This window comes from Etheostoma spectabile, chromosome 7 (assembly GCF_008692095.1).
Source record: "Etheostoma spectabile isolate EspeVRDwgs_2016 chromosome 7, UIUC_Espe_1.0, whole genome shotgun sequence".
In the NCBI taxonomy this organism is placed as follows: domain Eukaryota; kingdom Metazoa; phylum Chordata; class Actinopteri; order Perciformes; family Percidae; genus Etheostoma; species Etheostoma spectabile.
The window spans coordinates 9301712-9321334 of NC_045739.1; the positions used below are offsets into that span (position 1 = coordinate 9301712).

The 19623-nt window shown below is 39.5% G+C and overlaps 1 protein-coding gene, 1 long non-coding RNA gene and 1 pseudogene across 2 annotated transcripts in view; all 3 read right to left on the reverse strand.

The window, feature by feature from the left end:
- The window catches only part of LOC116692455 (rho-related GTP-binding protein RhoA-C), a 732216-nt gene extending 724191 nt beyond the window's left edge, over nt 1-8025 (reverse strand). The window contains exon 1 of the mRNA XM_032520775.1: nt 7914-8025. The gene's annotated coding sequence lies outside the window, so the exon portion shown is untranslated. The remainder of the gene's footprint in view (nt 1-7913) is intronic.
- Nucleotides 1-8190, reverse strand: part of LOC116692461 (rho-related GTP-binding protein RhoA-D-like) — a 22302-nt pseudogene extending 14112 nt beyond the window's left edge.
- Nucleotides 8191-19353: 11163 nt separating this feature from the next.
- LOC116692796 (uncharacterized) overlaps nt 19354-19623 on the reverse strand; it is a 10659-nt gene continuing 10389 nt past the window's right edge. The window contains exon 3 of the long non-coding RNA XR_004332784.1: nt 19354-19431. This is a non-coding gene — a long non-coding RNA (uncharacterized LOC116692796). The remainder of the gene's footprint in view (nt 19432-19623) is intronic.

Genomic DNA, 19623 nt, shown 5'->3' on the forward strand with positions numbered 1-19623 from the left:
CCTTGAAGAGGTCAATTGTTTTCTTTAAGAAAGTGTTATGGTTATTTATTATTCACTCATGCTTTATCCATTTGTTTGCTCTGAATGCAGTTAACACGTCCTCTTGGCAGCTATAGTTCACCTAACAACAGAGGAGACATCCAGATGCTTCATGTGCTTCATGGATTTTCCAACTAAGATAGACTAAAATAGATGTTAGCGATAGTGCAAACACCGCCTCTTTCATGTGAACGTACAGTGCCGCTGGATTGGGAAACCCTGGGTTGATTGAACTAGCTGTTAACCCCCATCGTGACACAGCTTATGCAGGATCGCGGTAGTTAGTGTTAGTGAAGCCGGGTAACTGAAAGAAATCCAGGGCATGTTGATCTTGATTCATAGTACAGGCCTCTGGACTCGGTATGGGATAGTAAGTGTGTGTGAGGATTCCTGGAGAGCAGACGCCCACATAACAGAGTGCAGGTTGTACAATTTCATGTGAATATTATGATTATCAAGTCAAAACTAACTAGGACACTTTATCTGTGGCATTTAAGTGAGTTTAACTGAATCTTAAAATTATACCTATATTACTTAGACTACATTAACCTAACTAAAAGCAAATTAAATGCATCTAAGAATATCTCATTGTTTTGCCATTTCTTGTATTATGACACTCTTTGTGTTACATTCAACAATCAATAATTAAGTGTGGCCTGGATTTATGTTGTGGTAGGCCTCTGATAGTGTTTGGGGGAGGAATTATTTAAGAAGAAAAAAAAAAAACACTTCAAATACACTAAATACATATCAGTGTTAAAAAAAGAACTATGAAATGTACTAACAGCCATAAAGTGGTGAGCTATAGCACACACACACACACACACACACACACACACACACACACACAAACCACACACAACCCCACACCACCACACACACACACACACACACACACACACACACACACACACACACACACACACACACACCAAAGTACAAAGTTCTCATTCCACGCACATGAAGCACAGACGCCCATGTAACACATTAGCTTCTCTTGTCCATTAGAAGTGGTAGGGGGTAACAATAGCAACCACCAAAAACATTCTTAATCACATGGATCAGCAAACTCAAGGTATTTACACCAAAACTGAAGTTAGTGACCCGTTTGATTTGAAGTATAAGCCACAAAACTCTCACTATCAAATGGCATGTAGGCATTTACCACTCCAACACGGGCAGAATCAAAGTGCATTGCTGTGTATTAGTGCATTTTCATGACAAGAGGGCAAAACTTCCCCGATGATAAAATGCTTTTAACTTAAGATCCAAATGAAGAAGCTTGTGGTGAGCAGCCATAAGGTTTAGGTCTGATCTAATCAGATGTCTTTATGCTATTAGACTTATCTAAATGCTGAAGGCACTCAAGAGTTCAAAAGATTAAAACCATCATTCACACTGTATGAGTTCACTCATTGCATTGTGATGACATTAAGCATGGGGATGGATCCAGGCATTTACTGATGGATCCATGCTGAGTATTTAAAGCCCCAGTGCATGTTCCTGCTGTGCCAGCTGTTGAAAAATGCCCCGCTGTGCTCCGTTACAACTTTGAGACCACACAGCGTTGTGGGTGAGGAACAATGTGTGCAGAACAGCAGTTTCATTAAATGATATGAGAGGCAGAAAGATGTTTCAGTGGCATTTTGCAGATGATACCACACCTTTAAATGCTAGCGATTAACAGCTGCATTTGGACTTCAGTTATGTTCCTTCGTGGGAAGCTATCCAACTTCCTGCCACCAACAATGAGACACTTCTCTCTTCCCAGGCAGCCCCATTATGCAAAAACACTACAGGACACTAGAAACAATTATTATGGGAAATCACTTTTTTTGCCTTAATGTTACATCTGGTCATCACATGACCCATCAACTGGTATATTTACAGACCGATTTAAGTCCTGTGTGTGTGTGTGTCAACTTTTACTTTTCACGTAGTAATGTCTTTTGACAGGGCACTGCTATGTGACCAATTAAACACATGCAAGTGAACATTCCTGGTAGATTACTATGCAACATGAACAACTTATGTTTTTACAGGGGAACTCGTGACTGAGTTGTAAAATCCTGTCTTAGAGAAATATAAACTGCAGTGCTGTGTTTTGGAGTCTGAGAAGCCTTCAAACTCATTGACCAGGAAACTGAACTTGCCGGAGCATATTTCACGTCTCACCCGCTTATACATTTCCTATGGCGAAACCTGGTGTAGGCATTGTCATGATACGTAGATGCCTCTTAGCCACATGAACTGATGGAAGTCAGGAGGAGACCATGGCCAGAGTCAAACACAGGCCCATGCGTGGCCAAATCAAGCCTGGACTTGAACTCAAATTAATCGCTTTACCTTTCCATTCAGATTGACAGAGCATAGGTAGAAACTGTGTTGTTGTGACTTCTGTTCTGCACTGAATAAAAGGGTGTGGATACATACATGGGTAAAGGAGTTTCAGTTTCAGTCCTTAAATTCTTCAATTTCAATTTTTCCCCCTATTTAAAGTGTATTAAATATAGGAGCTCTGACCTTAGCTAAACATGTTGCCAGAAGTTACTGAATGAGGACAGAGAAATGTAGATATAGAATTACAAGAAGATAAGGAATTCCAGCTGCTCCGGGGACATTTAGCTCACCACAAATGGATAAATATGGCCTCCCTGATTTGTTGGAAAGTGACACAAGCAGCTCCTACTGGACAGCCCTGTCATACACTTGCAGGTGACGTATGAACAAAGAGTTTGAGTTGTTACAGATACATTAAGTGAGTGATAACAGTTCAGATATTGACACACTGATTGGTCAAAGCTGCAAAATGCATTCCACATCATGATTAATATAGGTCACCAAATGTGGAATGACGTAAGCTTTGAGGAATGTCTCACCCACTTTCAACAGCCCTCACCCTTTTTTTTTTTTTTTTTTTAAACACAACATCCCTCCCCCCTCCTGCTGGTTGAAATGTTAAGGACTGGATTATAAATGAAGAGTAACATGGGAAACATTTGAGGCAAAACTGCAGCAAATACCATTTTAATTGTACGGGTTACGATGCAATTTCAATTGTATGGGTACGAAATCTCTATCTTACACCACATACTGACTGAAATGTCAAAGAACTAACTGTAAATTCAGGGGTTTTCCTGGCTCAGAACGGGCCCTTCAGGGGACACATACGAAGTGTGTGTGTGTGTGTGTGGGGGGGGGGTCTGTCCCCCAGGACATTTTGAGGGTCAAAGACTTAATTTCCTGCATTCTTATACATTGTTAGGCACAAATTTATAGTACAAATGTCTTTGTCACAGAAACCTAAAAATTCTGTAGCTTTTTTCCCTCCCAAGGAGCACATTTTGTTCCCAAGTTGAAAAATGTAGGAGTGACTACATTATCATTTAAAGGATCTACATACCCGTTACAAAATAAACTAATCTCTCTCTCTCTCTTTCCCTCTCTCTCTCTCTCTGGAAGCAGGACATCAGGAACATTACACCACATCACGTATCTGGTTTGTAATTTGGTCATAAATAACTGATTCTCTTGCCGTTCCTTAAATTTCGACGTCCATCGTCCCTTACTGACAGAACAGTACTAACTAAATAAGACATAAGACATTTTTGTTGCCGTCTTTCTGGCATCTTGCTTAACCCTTGTTTGTTTACTTGCAGTAGTGTCAGCTGCACCATGCAGCCCTACTTAAGGCTAAGTATGAACCGCAGAGCTGTATAATGTAGAGAAAAAAGGATGTACCTAGAAAATACTGCTGCGTTTCATCTTCTGTTTCTTCCCTACTTATAAAACCCAATTTTGCATGAGATTGGATAAGAGAAATTCTTGTAGAGAAGTTGAAGCCAAGCTCAAATTTTGAAGGTTGAATCAAACTTGAGATCAGTAGCTGCTTAGAATCTAGGCCAGGGAAAAGCTAAAGTCAGAGAGCCTAGCTGGAGCTCAAAATAGGACAGCGCCATTGAGACTCCCCCAGCCCAATTTATCACAGTGGAGTGGATTTATCACTCAGAGGGCGAAAGAGAGAAATATCACACAGAATTATCCTTTCATCCGCCCCTGAACCTACGCTTGCAGTACAAACAAACAGTCAGACAAATGGAGGGAAGGAAGGTGGTCAAATCTAGATCTTGAGCTTGTTGCAGCACAAGCAACAGATATGGAGAAACTTAAAACATACCAAAGTGAAGTAAGTCTTGATTAATATTCCATGAGTACAAAATAAATAAATGGATGATTTAGTCAGAGTGGATTGGGAACAAAGTTAATCAGAATTTGGTATGAAATCTTTTATGTATTTCTGTTTTCTTGATTTCACACAGTTTCTTACTCTCAATTATTTGTTCCCTTAGCTACCTTCTCCAGTCTCTTGTTTTCACATTGTCCTTGTCTCATCCATTTCTTTTTCTCTCTCTCTCTCTTCCTGTGTTGCAGTGTGATGTCACCATCAGGGAGCTAATGTTCCGTATCCTTAGGGTGCTGCATTCCTCCTTTCCAACACACACACACACACACACACACACACACACACACACACACACACACACACACACACACACACACACACACACACACACACACACACACACACACACACACACACACACACACACACACACACACACACACACACACACACACACACACACACACACACATTAAAGCCAAAGCTGACACACATGTATGCAGCCTGGATGGAGCCACCCCCCCGCAACATGACTGTCTCTCTCATCCGTCCAGCACATCTGTGCCCTGCAGCTATCTAAAGTGTTCAATAGCTTTTTTATCAAATCCGATTCCTTTCAACCCCCTTATCAAGTCTCATTATATTTGCCTTTTAACATCTGCACGTACCAAAAGGCTAAAATAACTGTCACTCAAAAGATATCTAATCGTTTGTTGGCTGACAAGGGAAAAAAAAAAAGACTTCAGTTTGAAATGTTCACAACCTGTACCTACAACCTGGCAATGAGAGGAGCAGCATAATAAATGGAAGTGGTAAACATGTCGGACACATTCAATAACAGCTGTAGCCTAGTTCAAACACTGAAGGCCCTGATTCAGAACTATTCAATTGATGAGATTAAAATGTTGATATGAACAACAACAAGCAGATTGTTAGTTGGCGTGAGGTGATGAACTCGATTATTTCTCCAGGGAAGAGTCACCACTCTGTTGGTCCCTGCTGAATTAAAAAACAACAACACAGTAATCGTACAGCGGCGTTCCAGAGTTATGTTATATCATTACAGAATTAACATTACTATGATTAGTGATGTGTGTCATTTTAGCCAGCAACAGTCGGCTACAAATATAAAGACTGATGTCTATGTGTTTTCCAGTGCTCTTTGCTAATCAAAGCGTAAGGAGAGCTAAAAAGGATTCATTAGAGATTCATAAGCATCTCAGCTTAACTAATCTCGGTTGTTTGCCAACCGAGTCCTAAATGGAACCAGCTATCAGAACCCATCCCAAAGGGCTACAATGTTATATAATGATAGTCAGCAGAAATGCTCAGCTTTCCTAATTGTCCTTTTATGGACTTCCTGAAACTGCAAGCACCACAGATCTAAACAGGAAACTCTCCCAGAGATACATTTTGTTTCCCCAGAGGATTTTCTCATTTGCATGCTGTCTGTAGGTGATACACCCACCAGTGTACAGACATCCTATTCAATGCAGACGCCAATTCAATGCAGATGATTAGAAATCAGATGAGAGCTCCGTATTTTCCTCTGTTCTGTTTCATAGACACTGCAGTCAAACTCTTTTTCAGTATGACACTGGCTTCCTTGGAAAATACTGTGGTGGGAAAGTTGCCCTAACTAGTCTAGGACAGGATACTGTGGAACATTGTGTTTAAACACCTCTACTGATAACCACCCATAGCTTAACAATGTACAAACCAGCAGCTTTCCGATAGAATATGAGTATGAGCTGGAAGGATGGAAAAATTCCCATTTGGGCAATCCCCCTTCTGTCCATGCACTACGTCCTAAATCTTTGCTTCAGAGGTTTGCTTGGAAGAACTACTACAGGCGAACATCCTATGTTCACAATTTGTGAAGCTCCAGCTGGCACATACAATAGGCAACAAGTAAAAACACTTACAGTAGGTCAGTGGTGGAGAGCATGCCAAGGGGAACAAAATGGGGTACATCACCAGGGTGAAATAGCCTCTGGTATGGTGATCCTGGCATATATGGAGCTTTTGATCTAGAATAGTTTTCCATAAATACTTTTGTACTGAGCTATTCAGCTGTCTTCTGAAATGACCTCAATATGGCAAGAAGAAAAGAATACACATAATGGTGATGTCAATTATGTCAACATGACACTTATTTTTTATTTTAAATGTAGGATATAGGTCATTTGTAGGGATGTCCTGATCAAGTGTTTTTGGCCCGATCACGATCCTTTAATATCGTGTATCTGCCGATAACAACTTTGATCCAATACTTATATACTTACCTAAACGTTGAATAAATGTGTCTGACACATCCGACTTTTCACAAGCTACTTTATGCACACACTGAGGGGCTCTGATTCAAAACTATAAGCTTAAATTATTGGTATGATATGAATTAAATATATGTAATTTGGGCTTTCTTGTCAATGTACTACAAGCCTAGAAAACCTTGCAAAACATGTTATTACTCAACGTTGAGAAACTTTTATCATTTCTCTAATTACATTTTTACAAAGATTCCTCTGTGTGCATGCATTTTCTTTTAGGCATACTAGTATATCCAACCATCTATTTGTAATTTGCATTATTTCGTAGACCTGTGCAAATACTACCACTAAAACTACTACTTGTAACTCCCACTTCACACACACAGCAGCTCTGGATTGCATCACGTGGTAGAGTGACAGTTAGAACCACACTGTGATGACAACAGTCGACATCATGACTTGTGCTTTTACATTACATTAGTCTAGATTGGGGATTTCCCCAAAGTTTCCATCAACTGCCTTGGCACTGATTTGTGTTGTGTCGTGTGTTTTGTGTGTGTGTGCGTGTGCGTCACTTCCACTTCTGACCACTACCTGCAAACAGCTTGGACAGCAGTCAACTGTCCAGCAACAATGACATCATACTTTCTTCTGTAGTAGCCACACACAAATTTGACTTACAAACATATTGTAGTAAGATAGGTATTTTAAGCAATCTTCGGCTTTGTACGTCTGCCCTTTAACATGCTGTGTGTGTGAAATTGTACAGACACAGATGGAAGTAGTCCAGTTGATGCGTGGCATGAGTTTCGCAGGGCTCAGATATATGGGGGGAGGGGCGTTTTTGTTATGGTATACACGCCGAGACATGGGAATATGAGATATGAGGATCTGCGCTGAAGTAGCAGAGCAGCACAACAAGGGTGTGGTGACTAGGAGAGAGGAATTTCCTCGGGACGGACAAAATGTTTTAACATTTACGTTATTTAAAACAGGCGAAGATGAGGGAGTTTTTGACCACAACTATACGAAAAAGTTCACTCACTCGGTAACCTAAAGTATTTATGTTTTAGCCTACCAATAATATTTCAAGCTCACTAAACAGGTTTTCGAAAAGAGAAAGAGGCAATAAAGTTTTTACAGCGAGTACTTAGCTAACTAAAGATCCTCTCTGCCTGCCTCCACAGCTTAAGTAGTTAAATTACGTAATGAAGTAACGTTGTATTATGGGCCAGGTTTGTGTGGTGGGAATGCTGATATGATACACATCCCCGCCTTGAGAGAACAAACAGGTGTGTCCCTAAGTAATAATGATACTTTTTCTTTATATATTTCTATCAAGTAGCTAAACGTCAAAACACGTCAGCCATTTCGCTAGAAAACTTCTAGGTTAGCTAAACAAGTAACAGGTTTCAACTGACCAAGCTGATGCTGGTTGGTGCTGGTAACGTTAGTATCTCGGTTCATTAACGTGTCTTTTGAAGCTACTCTACCTTCAAACTTCAAAATCGCTTTTACTAAGTCACTGTGCTAGCAAAATTAACTGAGTATAACAACAGCAAAAAAAAAAATTATCTTACCTTTCTTAGACTGTATGTGCTTTCAAATATCAAAGACCTCCGTGTCTTCTGTCCCTTGAAGCAGCTGTAGTAGTAAAGCGACCAAACAGATACTCACAAGACCCTCCCATAATGATGCATTCAGGCTCCCCCGGAAACTTAAACTCCCCATTTGCGTATCATTTGGTTCGGAAGTTCAACGGTAATAGGGTTGCAAGTAACTATTATTTTAATTGTTGATTAATCTGCCGCATGTTTACCCAAATAATTGATTAATTGTTTTTTATATAGCCTATAATGTCATAATGTAATGTAGGCTAATTGTTGTGCACATGACAAATAAAGAACCTGAACACATTGTCAAGCTACTGTTTGCATCTATATTTCTTAAATTTCCTTAAAATGTATGATTGGGTTACTATATTGTCTAAAAATGATCCCTGGTATCAAACAAATCCATTCTACTTTGTGTCCCAAATCCACACTAAATTTGTAACAGCATGATGTAGGCTATTACACCGTGTCTCAATTGTGACAGTGCACTATGTTGATACGCATACTGAAGTTAATCCAACTGTGACTCTGGTACTGCCAGTTGCACATGTGAAACATAAAAACATATTTTGAGTCCAATCTGGCTCAGGTGATACTTCTGTACCTGATGAAGAGCTAGGTTTTACCTTCTTTTTTCTTTTTCTTTTTTTAATAAAAATAGAATTTTGAGGGAGTGTTCAACAGTGTTCTCGAGTACTTGACAAGCATTAATCATTACAGTTTTTCAACACCTAGACATAAAGGATGTGTATTTTGAACAGTGAAAGTGTCTTTCTAAAAATCTAATTAATTAATTTCTTATTTTCTTATACTTAGTTTCCAGACCCGGCACACCACCATCAACATCTATAGCATTGAAACACCTATTAAAAAACACAGAATTGATATATTTAGGACAGAGCGTCAGACGTACACCACGTTCTCGTTCAGAGCAGTACATCGGTAGTTGGAAGATTCCTGGATGCAAATGAATGCAGCACGGTGTCTTCCATATTTGAGATTCCAGCGCCTTCACGCTATTGGCCCAAAGGGTTTAACCGTTTCAAAGTCCCCTCCCATTTACGGTTAGAGATGACATCATATAAAGAAGTGGTCTGTCATTTACCACCAAGTTGCGTTTTCCGTTATCCCACAAATAAGTTTCCAATGTTATTCAGTGTTTTAAAAAATCGGAGATTTTTTTCTTTTTCTTCTTTGTTAGGAGATGGACTTTTACCCAAATAATTTTCTCCCACAGTGCATCAGGAACGTACACAACAGGCATTTGGGCTTTTAACCTCTCATGAGGTCGTAAATAAATTCAGTCTTGAGAACAGTAAAACAAGTAAAACCCCAGCATGTTCAGGGTAAGAAGAACATTTCATGGCATACAGTAGGCTAGGCTTGTAATTAACCCACAGTGGCCTATTATAAACACTCTATTTCTAGTGGGTTTCCTTTTCATGAGGGGAAAACAACACAAGCCTCAACAATAAACTGAATTTATCTGACTTCTCTGTATACGGGCTCTTTGACAGTAATTTTGGCAGCTCGCTGCAGTTTCCATGGTAATACCCACAGACTGTATATTCAGATAAACCAATGCACAGTGGCACCTCCCAGTCAGATAGAATGCTGATTCTATTTCTGTAAGCTGTCTGTGAGGGGGAGCTGATAGCTGAAGTGTGTAGGCTAGAGAAAGATGAGGGTTTGAAATGCAGCTGCAGTTTAGAGAAAACATAGCCCTGCGTATGCATTTACAACACCCCTGTACTCCATTATTCTCAGTCTGCCCCTTTTTAAACGGCTATTTTGGCATGTTATGTGGTGCATCAGCTGAGTCTATACATTTAAATAGTTGGATTGTTTGGACTGGATACATCTATTTGGGAACTTTTAATATTTACTTTGGCCAGTGGTGCACACAGAGCCAGTTGTGAGTGTAAATTAATCAAACTTTTGAGTTTCTAAGGTTTCACGTCTAAGAGCACCAGCATTTATAACTTTAAATTTCAGGCTAAAATCAATTCACAAACGTCCACATGTTAATTCATGCTGTTAACCAGAGATATATCATCTTGACAGTGCACGTTTTAGAGGGAACAGAGAGACCTGGTCCAATATAGAGAGAAAGCTATTTTATTAGCACCATCCAATCTAAAACACCTTGCTCTGCTACACAAAAGAGACGTGGAATGGTTTGTAGTCAGTTGTAGGAGTGGATGACAGAAATACAATCATTTGAATCAACCATAGACTGTAAATATTTAACAGTATATGGAATTAACTGTCAGCAACCAAGAGCCAATGTAGTTTCTACACCACCAAGCTTCCAGCACCTATTTCACAAGAAGGCATGTCTGAATTTGTTACTTTCTCAATCTAGAAACACCTGTTTTTTATTATAGGCACATAAATGAAAGAAATAGGATAATTAAAGTATTATTTTCAACATTACAGAAAACATGTAAACATTAACATCAAACTCTGGGTTGCAGTACCTGAGCTAGTCGCCTAACAGCAGCAAGGAGCCGTATGGGTGGTATTTCCAGCATTTAGCACCATGGCAGAGCCTGACTGAATGTCAGTACAGGAATCCGGTGCTAGTATTGAGCAGCACCTTCAGAAGTCAAACTACAACTTTGGGAAACAAGACAGAGAAGACTACTAATGAGCTGTCAAGAGACAGATATCCTGAATCATTTAAACAAAACCACAAGCCTTAAAATTAGCTTTATTTACTGTACCCGGTATCACCATCATTCACATCGCATTGATGAGACCTATCTCCAAAGCTCTGTGGAGTAAAGTCGGGCTGTACCACAGAGACATTCTGGAATAGGAGAAAAAAAACCTTTTTGCATTTTTTTAACCAATCACAATCATCTTGGGCAAACTGGTCTCGGGGAAGAACTTGTTTTGGTGAAGCATTTGCACCCTGCAAAAGAAAATACCATAAGAAAATAGTTAATGAAGTTAGCTCTTAACACCATACAATGAAATTAGCTATTTATTTTATTTACATTAGTTAGATACATGCTTAAATGTAATTTGCTCCTACCAGTGTATCGCGGTTTGTACTTGGTCTATAGCAATATAATTCAGTATTGGGGTCGCAAAACATCCTAAACCAAAATTCTTTGTAAATCCTTACAATCATTCCCCGAAAGAACCAAGCAGGCCGGCCTTGTTGCACAATCCAAACTTTCTTCAGAAGCTTTAATTTTCAGCGTGTAGCTTGCTAGCTCGAAGTTTGTTGCTGTTTCTCGAAGAGAATGGAGTTTATGAACATCAACACGCAGAGAGCGGAAGGTTAGGGACATCTGGCACATGTGGCAATTACCCTGGAAATGTACTTCTGCTGATCCAGACTACCAGCATGCAAACATGGGCTCATTAATGTACAATACAACTAGTTTGTACGGCTTCGAGAGGAGAACTTGTCAACACCCACACTGCTACAAGTAAACTAGACTATGTCACAGTAATTTAGACATACAAAGTCAAGTGGTGTATTTTGACTCTGTTGTTGTATACAAGGGCATCAAGAAGAGCTGTTGAGTGATTTACTGTAGAGAGGAAGACTGATTGCCTGAAAGCAAAACACAACAAGCTCAAAAAGGAATTGGTACAAAAGTGTTGTTAGTCTGGTGTCATGGCACCAATCACCTTTCACTGAAAATGATGGATTTTAAATTATGTTAGAGTAGATAGTTGCAACAGTTGCAACTATAATGAGTACCCTATGAGATTATGTCTTAACTGTTATTGTTACCGGCTGAATGATAATGCAGATGTCTGCCTTTACACCGTTGAAGACCAACCAAAACTTTACTTTACAATCCACCTATTTAATTTTCAATGGTGAAATTGTTTAAAAGTAAAGAGAAATCTATCCAAATGTGTGATTTTAAATGCCAAGTAGTATGTGAGTAAGTGTCACATGGAAGAATAAAGTGATGAGGAAAGTATAGATTACTAGACAAGATTATTAAACTGTTAAACTGTGAAAATTTATTGCAAAACTGTACATACAAACCTGCATGGGTGATGTAACACATTTTTTTGCGTTATCAATCAAATATAAATTATAGAGTTGTACAGTAGACTCTTGTATCAACATGTCCTTATTGTATTGTACTTTTATTCTTACACCATACAGTTTAGATAGTAGTATTAGGATAGAGTACAGGACATCTGTTCACATTCCACTGTTGTGATTTTGTTATCATGTAAACATTATGGGGCATACCGTATCACAGTCACAGACTATGCTGACATTGCATCACAGTGTCCAGTGTGGCATAGAAACCTTTAGAAATGAAAAACACAAAGTTTGAAGAAGTTGCAGAAGTACTACAGAAAAGTATCTCTTTAATAGGACTGCTTGTGCATTAAAAGTGGCACATACTGTATTTAAGCCTTTCATTGAGTTATCAAAACTTAAATAATTCAGTATTGGGGTCACACTGTACCTTTGCCCTGAGGGCACAACACCAATATCAATTATGTCTCTGCGAAACCCATTTCTGGCATTTCTCATCTTTTTCCCCCACTGGTCAGTAAGGATTAGTGGACACAGAAAACAAGAGAACAAGCTCGAGGCTGCGGTGAACTGCTGACTCCCCCATCATGTCCCTGAGGAAGTTTACTCATGAGAGACGAGATGGACCAAAGATAACCTCACTTCACCCTTCGGCACTAACACAGCTTAAATGTGAGGACACAGCGACACTTAGTGGTGTAACACACATTGTACAACCTGCATGCATTTCACTGCTTGCACAAGATCATCGTGCAGGAATAGTGAGTAATACTGATGACAAGGAGCAGAAGAAAATTCATGTCATTGATCTCGTTTGGACAAAAACATGGAGATGGCATCTGGACTCTTTTGCATTTCAGATGCTTTGAAAACAAAGATCCCGCACGCTGTCAGCACTTCATTTTAAAAATGGCAAAGGCTTACGGTTTCCAGCTTCTCAAATGTAAATATTTTATTTTTTATATATTTTTATATATTATATTTTTAAAATGTTTTTTATTTTATTTTTTCGTCTTTTATGAAAGTTATACATCCGACAAAGCAAGATATTTGAAAGTGTCACTGTGTGCTCTGGGAACATTGGCATTTTCCTAATTTGCTGACAATTTTAGACCAAACGATTAATCGGTTAATTAAGAAAACAATCAAAAGATGACTCAATACCGAAAACAATCAGATGTAAAGACAGATGTAAAAATAGTTGAAATAATTGTTTCTCGAAAATATCAAATAAAAAACATGACAAATATTTGAGGCCGAGAAATGATCAAAGTACCAAACTAGAAATAAGTTAACCGTCTCGGGTGCTTGAAAAGTCATTGTTACAACCTGGGCTTTAGATTAAAGATGTGCTGACGAAGGTTCATGACCAAAACATGATTTTATTTTTATTTTTCTACATACCTGTCTACCAGGTGTGCTTTGAATACCACTCATCATAACAAAAACTTTAAATAACCATAATATTAATCTGTGAGACTGTAAATTAACTGGGTTTTAGGTGAGTAACATTTTCATTACTGTTTGATCAGCATACAACTTTTGGTAAGAAAGCAGACCTGACCACTAGAGGGCCCTTAAATCACACAAATAGTCAAAAACGGTCAGTTGATGCAATTCCTCTGCATGCTTTTCTTTCTTTATTGTTGCATACTAATTTATTTTCTTTACAAAAGGTGTTTAAGAGACTAATTTTACCAGTATTGACATCCCAAGTACCACCTGCTTACTGTTCATGCTAGTTCACCCATTCAGAAGATACATTAAGAATTTGAAATTAGGCCAAAACCAAATTAAAAGAATCATAATTCTCCACAAGACATTGACATTTATAACCACCAAACTAGTCTGCCTATTCCTACTTGTGCTCGGAGCGGACTTTTTTTTCAAAATAGTGCTGTTAGTAGCAGTGAATATGGGCTCACTGGTTTTCTCCTCTCCAAAGTGTATTTCATCTTGGCTCCCTCTGGTGTCTTTTTCCTCAGTAAGCTGGAGTCAGTTGAGTAAAAGACACAACTGGGAACACAGAAAGAGTAAGTGAAAATTCTCCATGCTGCCTCTCATATGAAATGCTCCCTAATTGCAGTCAATGGCCAGCATGGATTATCTTTAATCATGTGTAGGTGTTGTCATCAGGGGGAAATGAGGAGGTCGGAGGAGAGAAGTGAAGGGGAAAGGGGAAGCAGGTGGGGAAGGACGGTTGAGGGAGGGGAAAGACAGATGAATGAATGCAGTGTAGTCCCACTGGCAGCGTTTACAAACAGACTGAATTGCTTTCCGTGGCTGTGCTTTGCACAGTGATGCCTCTATGGGTTTATAGACACACATCTGTATGGATGGGATGTTGTCTTACTATCAGGCAATTTAAACCTACATAAATGTGAATCTAGGCTGGACAGACTTTTGTTCAGCAGACCATGTTCACAAGGAGTTTAAAAACAATTGCCTCCTTCTTGTCAGGCTTTGCAGGGATGAGCATGCCACACACACATAAAAACCAGGAATTGAAGAGACAGTAAAAGTTTAATCCCATTTCACTTGGGCCAAATATTCAGCTGTGCTGTTCAAATATGTAAAGCCAAAGGCGTGCATACGTGCTTGTGTTTGTGTCTGAACCTCTAATCCAGTTTACGTACACTGAGCCACAGTGTAGCAGGGTGGTTGATGCAGGGATGGGTTAAGGGCACAATATCTACTAATACTTTTTTAATGCAAGTAGAAGAATAGTGTCTAAACCCTAAGAATCTATATGCTCTCAGCCTTTCTCTCTTTTTACTGTACTATAGTATAAACCTGACAATGCATCTGCAGAAAACTTTGCTCTTTAGCCTTCAAATAGAGCCTTTCCTGTCGGATTCTATTCTGATAAGAACCAAAGCCGTTTACCAGATTTAGAGAAAGAAAAAGAGAGAGAGAAAGGCTGAAAGAGCAAAATAGAGTGACAGAGGATTAAAAGAAGAAAGACAGAAGAGAGACATATATTCCTGTCCCTGAACCGGTAGTGCAGAACAACATAATCCCAGATTTTTATGGCTGTTGTTTTTCCTGAAAAGATTTTGGATTATGAGTGGCTGTTGCAATATAACGCCTGTATCTCATTGTGCTCAGGAGATTATAAAACAGGACCCCAGACCCTGAAGCTCACATGAATCGAGCTGAGAGGTCAAGACACAAGGCAAGGAGAGGAGATTGTTTTTTTTTCCTCTTACATATATTTTCTCTGTTACTATTTCTCTCCAGTAATTGTAAAAACCATCAAGAAGTAGAGCTTTTATTTGCACTGTCTCATGAACCTGTGTCACCACTTCACCACTGAATATTTAAAAAACCCAAGGAAACAAGTATCTTGTTGCAATGAGAAGGCTCTCCAGCTGGTGTACCATGTATGGGATAACTGACTCCCATCACACATGGATATCTGATAAGTTAAAGGATCATCACTCTGGGTCCTCTACTTGTCACAGAGCAGCCCCTGTGTGACAACACCGGCATCACTGCAATCCTAATACACACATGTTTTCTATTCTACTTATATATATGTATGTATTGCTTCACACTAGTTCCAGGTATGGCACTGAATGCAAACATTGGTCAAACAGCCTATAAGGACCTAAGAAAATAGGTAGGTTTATGCTAGTGTCCCTCGTGCACTCCGGTTGTAAAGAATGACAAAGCATAAAAGAGTGACATTTTGGGAACACAGCAGAACAGAACATCAAGTACTGACACAATGCTCTTCCTTCCCTCCTTGTTGTGCTTATCAAAGTCAACTGATGTGAGGAAGCTTGTCCAGCATGTCCTCAAGCCTACGTGTGTAAGTGTACTGAGTTTATATTTTAAAAAGATTTGTGGAAGTTGTTGCCACTTAGTCCTTTGACATCATTAGTGTGGATACTGTGGGGAAGATAATGGAAATAATTACATTATCACATCATCACATGAATTGTATTGTATAGGATTGTACTTTTATTGAACTAACAAAGCCACAATATGACACAGTAGTTATCCAAAGTGTGTTTAAAGCTGCACTTATCAAGATTGATATTTTGATTTTAATAGTCAATAGGTCAAATGACTATGTGTGTAAGAGGGGTCGCATTTCGTGACAAACCCAAAGAAATATAACCCACCTTTGCAGCTCTCCTCAACTCTTTTAGAGTCTTTCAGCTAATTGTTTTGTTTTGTTGTTACAGCCCGCAACTTATAGTTACTGCTGTCATCAACCTTATTCCCAAAGGAAAAGCTCAACAAAAAAGCAAAAAAGCCAGAGGCCACAACAGAGCTAATGGAGAGTAAATATTCACCCGCTTTGAAAGTTATCAGACAAATGAATGGGCATTATTAGTTGTTTAGATATGTGGTGGAATGGCCCTACTCTACACCTTAGCTCAGTAGGCAGTTATCAGTTAGCTGGAAACAAACAAACACAGGACTTTCACCTGAAAGACCAAAAAACAAAAGATGAAACCAAAAGTCAACTTTAATACCATATGTTATGAGTTCTTAACTAACGAAACAAACGTATTTGAACCCAAATCACAAAATTTTCCTAAGCATAATCAAGTAGTTCTGTTGCGTAAACCTAACCAAGTAACGCTACTTTTGTTTGAATTCACAACGGGACTCCCAGAGTGTTAAAAAGTGATGCCAAGGGGTCCTGACCAAGCTAGTCTTGCATTGCCAGACCTTCCTCCACAGCGCTGCAAAAACAGGGTCTGGATAGCCAGCCCAACATTTTGGGATAGAAGAAAAATATTTTTTTTTGGTATTTCTTTAGACCAATCACAACCGTCTTGGGCAACACTGAGCGCCGGATGCAAAAATGGTCCATCCATCCATCTTCATCCACTTATCCAGTATCGAGTCGCGGGGTAGCAGCTCCAGTAGGGGACCCCAAACTTCCCTTTCCCGAGCCACATCAACCAGCTCTGACTGGGGGATCCCGAGGCGTTCCCAGGCCATGTTGGAGATATAATCTCTCCACCTAGTCCAGGGTCTTCCCCGAGGCCTCCTCCCAGCTGGACGTGCCTGGAACACCTCCCTAGGGAGGCGCCCAGGAGGCATCCTTACCAGATGCCCGAACCACCTCAACTGGCTCCTTTCAACGTGAAGGAGAAGCGGCTCTACTCCGAGCTCCGGATGACGGAGCTTCAAACCCTATCTCTAAGGGAGACGCCAGCCACCCTCCTGAGGAAACCCATTTCAACCGCTCCTTGATCTCGTTCTTTCGGTCATGATGCAAAAATGGTGCCTCTTCAAAACAGCCTCGGGAAGGGACTTGTTTTGGTGGAACATGTACAGTACCTGTTCAAAAGTTGTTTTAGGCATGCAAGAGAAAACTCAGATTGGACAGATATCTAGCTATCTGTCCTGATTTACCCTGCAGAGATCTGAGGAGCAGTTGACCATAGTCCTCATAAATCAACAGGAGTTGAAAATGCCAACGCAAAGAAAGCGGAAGGTGAGGACATCCTGCTGAAATTGAGGAACATCCGGGAGCACTGGAGCAAACCCCTAAATTATTCAATGTTGATGTAAACTACAACCAATCTAACAACAACTGTTACCATAGGAATATAATCCTATATCTTACCTATAGAATCGGGTTTCTGAACCTGCTAGTAGGTGTATATATGAGTCTGATAACCACTGATAATGTCCATTCAATGGAGTTATACCATTGGAGACGGGTGGAATATTTGACTTTGACATGTTTCCACATGTCTGCTGGATGTGTAAGCAAAAGTTTTTACAAACATATTTGCCATAACAACTTAATGCAGCCATTGGGTTTGCCTAAATAAAAAATCATGTTCTTGTGGTTTGACCAGTTACAAGGACAGGTGACAAAGAGAGCAACAATAGTCTGACCATCTGAATAACAGTGGGGCTATCCTGCCTTTTCTTTGGTGCACCGAGACAATTCATCTTATTTCCATGTACTGTAAATTACATTTAAAATAAAGCATTAGACTAAAAGGGGATCCATATAAGGTGTCTCTATGAGGTCCGTAATGTAATTTTAATGCAGCTAACTATAGTGTAGTTACCGCTAATAAGAGTCTGAAGCTAAGCTTATGATGCTTTCAAGCTGCAATGCAAGGCCATTAATTAGCAATGAAGGCAAAGACTGGTCTTTCATGCTCATTGGAGCTTTGAAGGAATTAGTCTGTTTGAACATTTACATCTTTGAGTGAGAAAAAGAGAGAAAGACAAGAGGAGAGAGCGACTTCAGTTGGTAGGTTGCACCCTGCTGCTATCTGAGATAAAGTGTTCTTTGCCAAGGGCGGCTCTGTCTTTCAACTCAACTTACAGCTTGTGATAAGTGATCTACTGTAACTTCTTCTTTTTTTTTTACAAAGTAACTCACATTTTTCTAAGAAGCACTGCTTGAGTTAGAAAAAGCTTCTTCAGCAGTTACATTTTACAAATTACAAATGAACGCAGAAATTTCTAAGGGAAACTTATCAAAATGTGATAAACAATGCATGTTTACATCATTTCTGTCCAAATTGTCTGTAATGAGGGTCTACGCTTCATAAATGCATTAACTGTATGTCCCTTCCCCTGAGGGATTTGATTAGTCATACATGGAGGAGGAAAAAAGCATGACTGATAGACAGAAGGAGACACACAAAAAGACAGGAGGGAGTGCAACAGCGAAACGTTAGCGAGGCAAGGGTTAGCAAGAACAGAGGAGCTGCCATCCAAGTGGATAACACAACAAGCAACAGCAACAGTGACAGCTACACCTTCCAGCTGCTGTCTTTCATATGCTAATGGGGGTATTACTGCCTGCCAATGCAACACAGAACACAAAGCATGTGTGTGTGTTTATGTGTATGTTTATTCCAAATAAAGCGATACACTCAGCTCTCTGTGCCACATAGTATTGGTAATAACAATCATCTGGCAAGGCTTTGAAATGCATGCAGATGTGCACACATGATACTGTATAAAAAGCTTTCATTTTTACTTTCATGTTTTTACATGAAAATGTTACACAGTATTGTCCTGGGCATGTTTGTGATGCCAATTTGAATATATTGTAACGGATTACGGCCATGGAAAATGGCATTTTTCTTTTGTGCTCATATTATGCTTTTTGGCTTTTTCCCTTTCCTTTATTATGTTATATATACAGTATATATAACATTTAATTATATATATATATATATATATATATATATATCTATATTTTATATAGAATTACAACACATCTTTTTTTGTGCATGTCATAGGTTACAAAGGAAAAAGGCCAAAGTCCACTCTAAAGGGACATACCATCTCCAAAAGAAAACACTGGTTCACAAACTGTTCCACAGTTCTGTTGTAGTCCACCTTTACTTCCGTGACAACGTGGGTCACTTCGGTAAACACACGTTATAATGCTCGCCTAGCTGCTAGCGTGGCACGCCCTCATACTCTGCTTTTTAATGGCTAGTTGTCCTTATCTAGCTACTGAGCATGTGCGACTCCAAACAAAGATGGAAC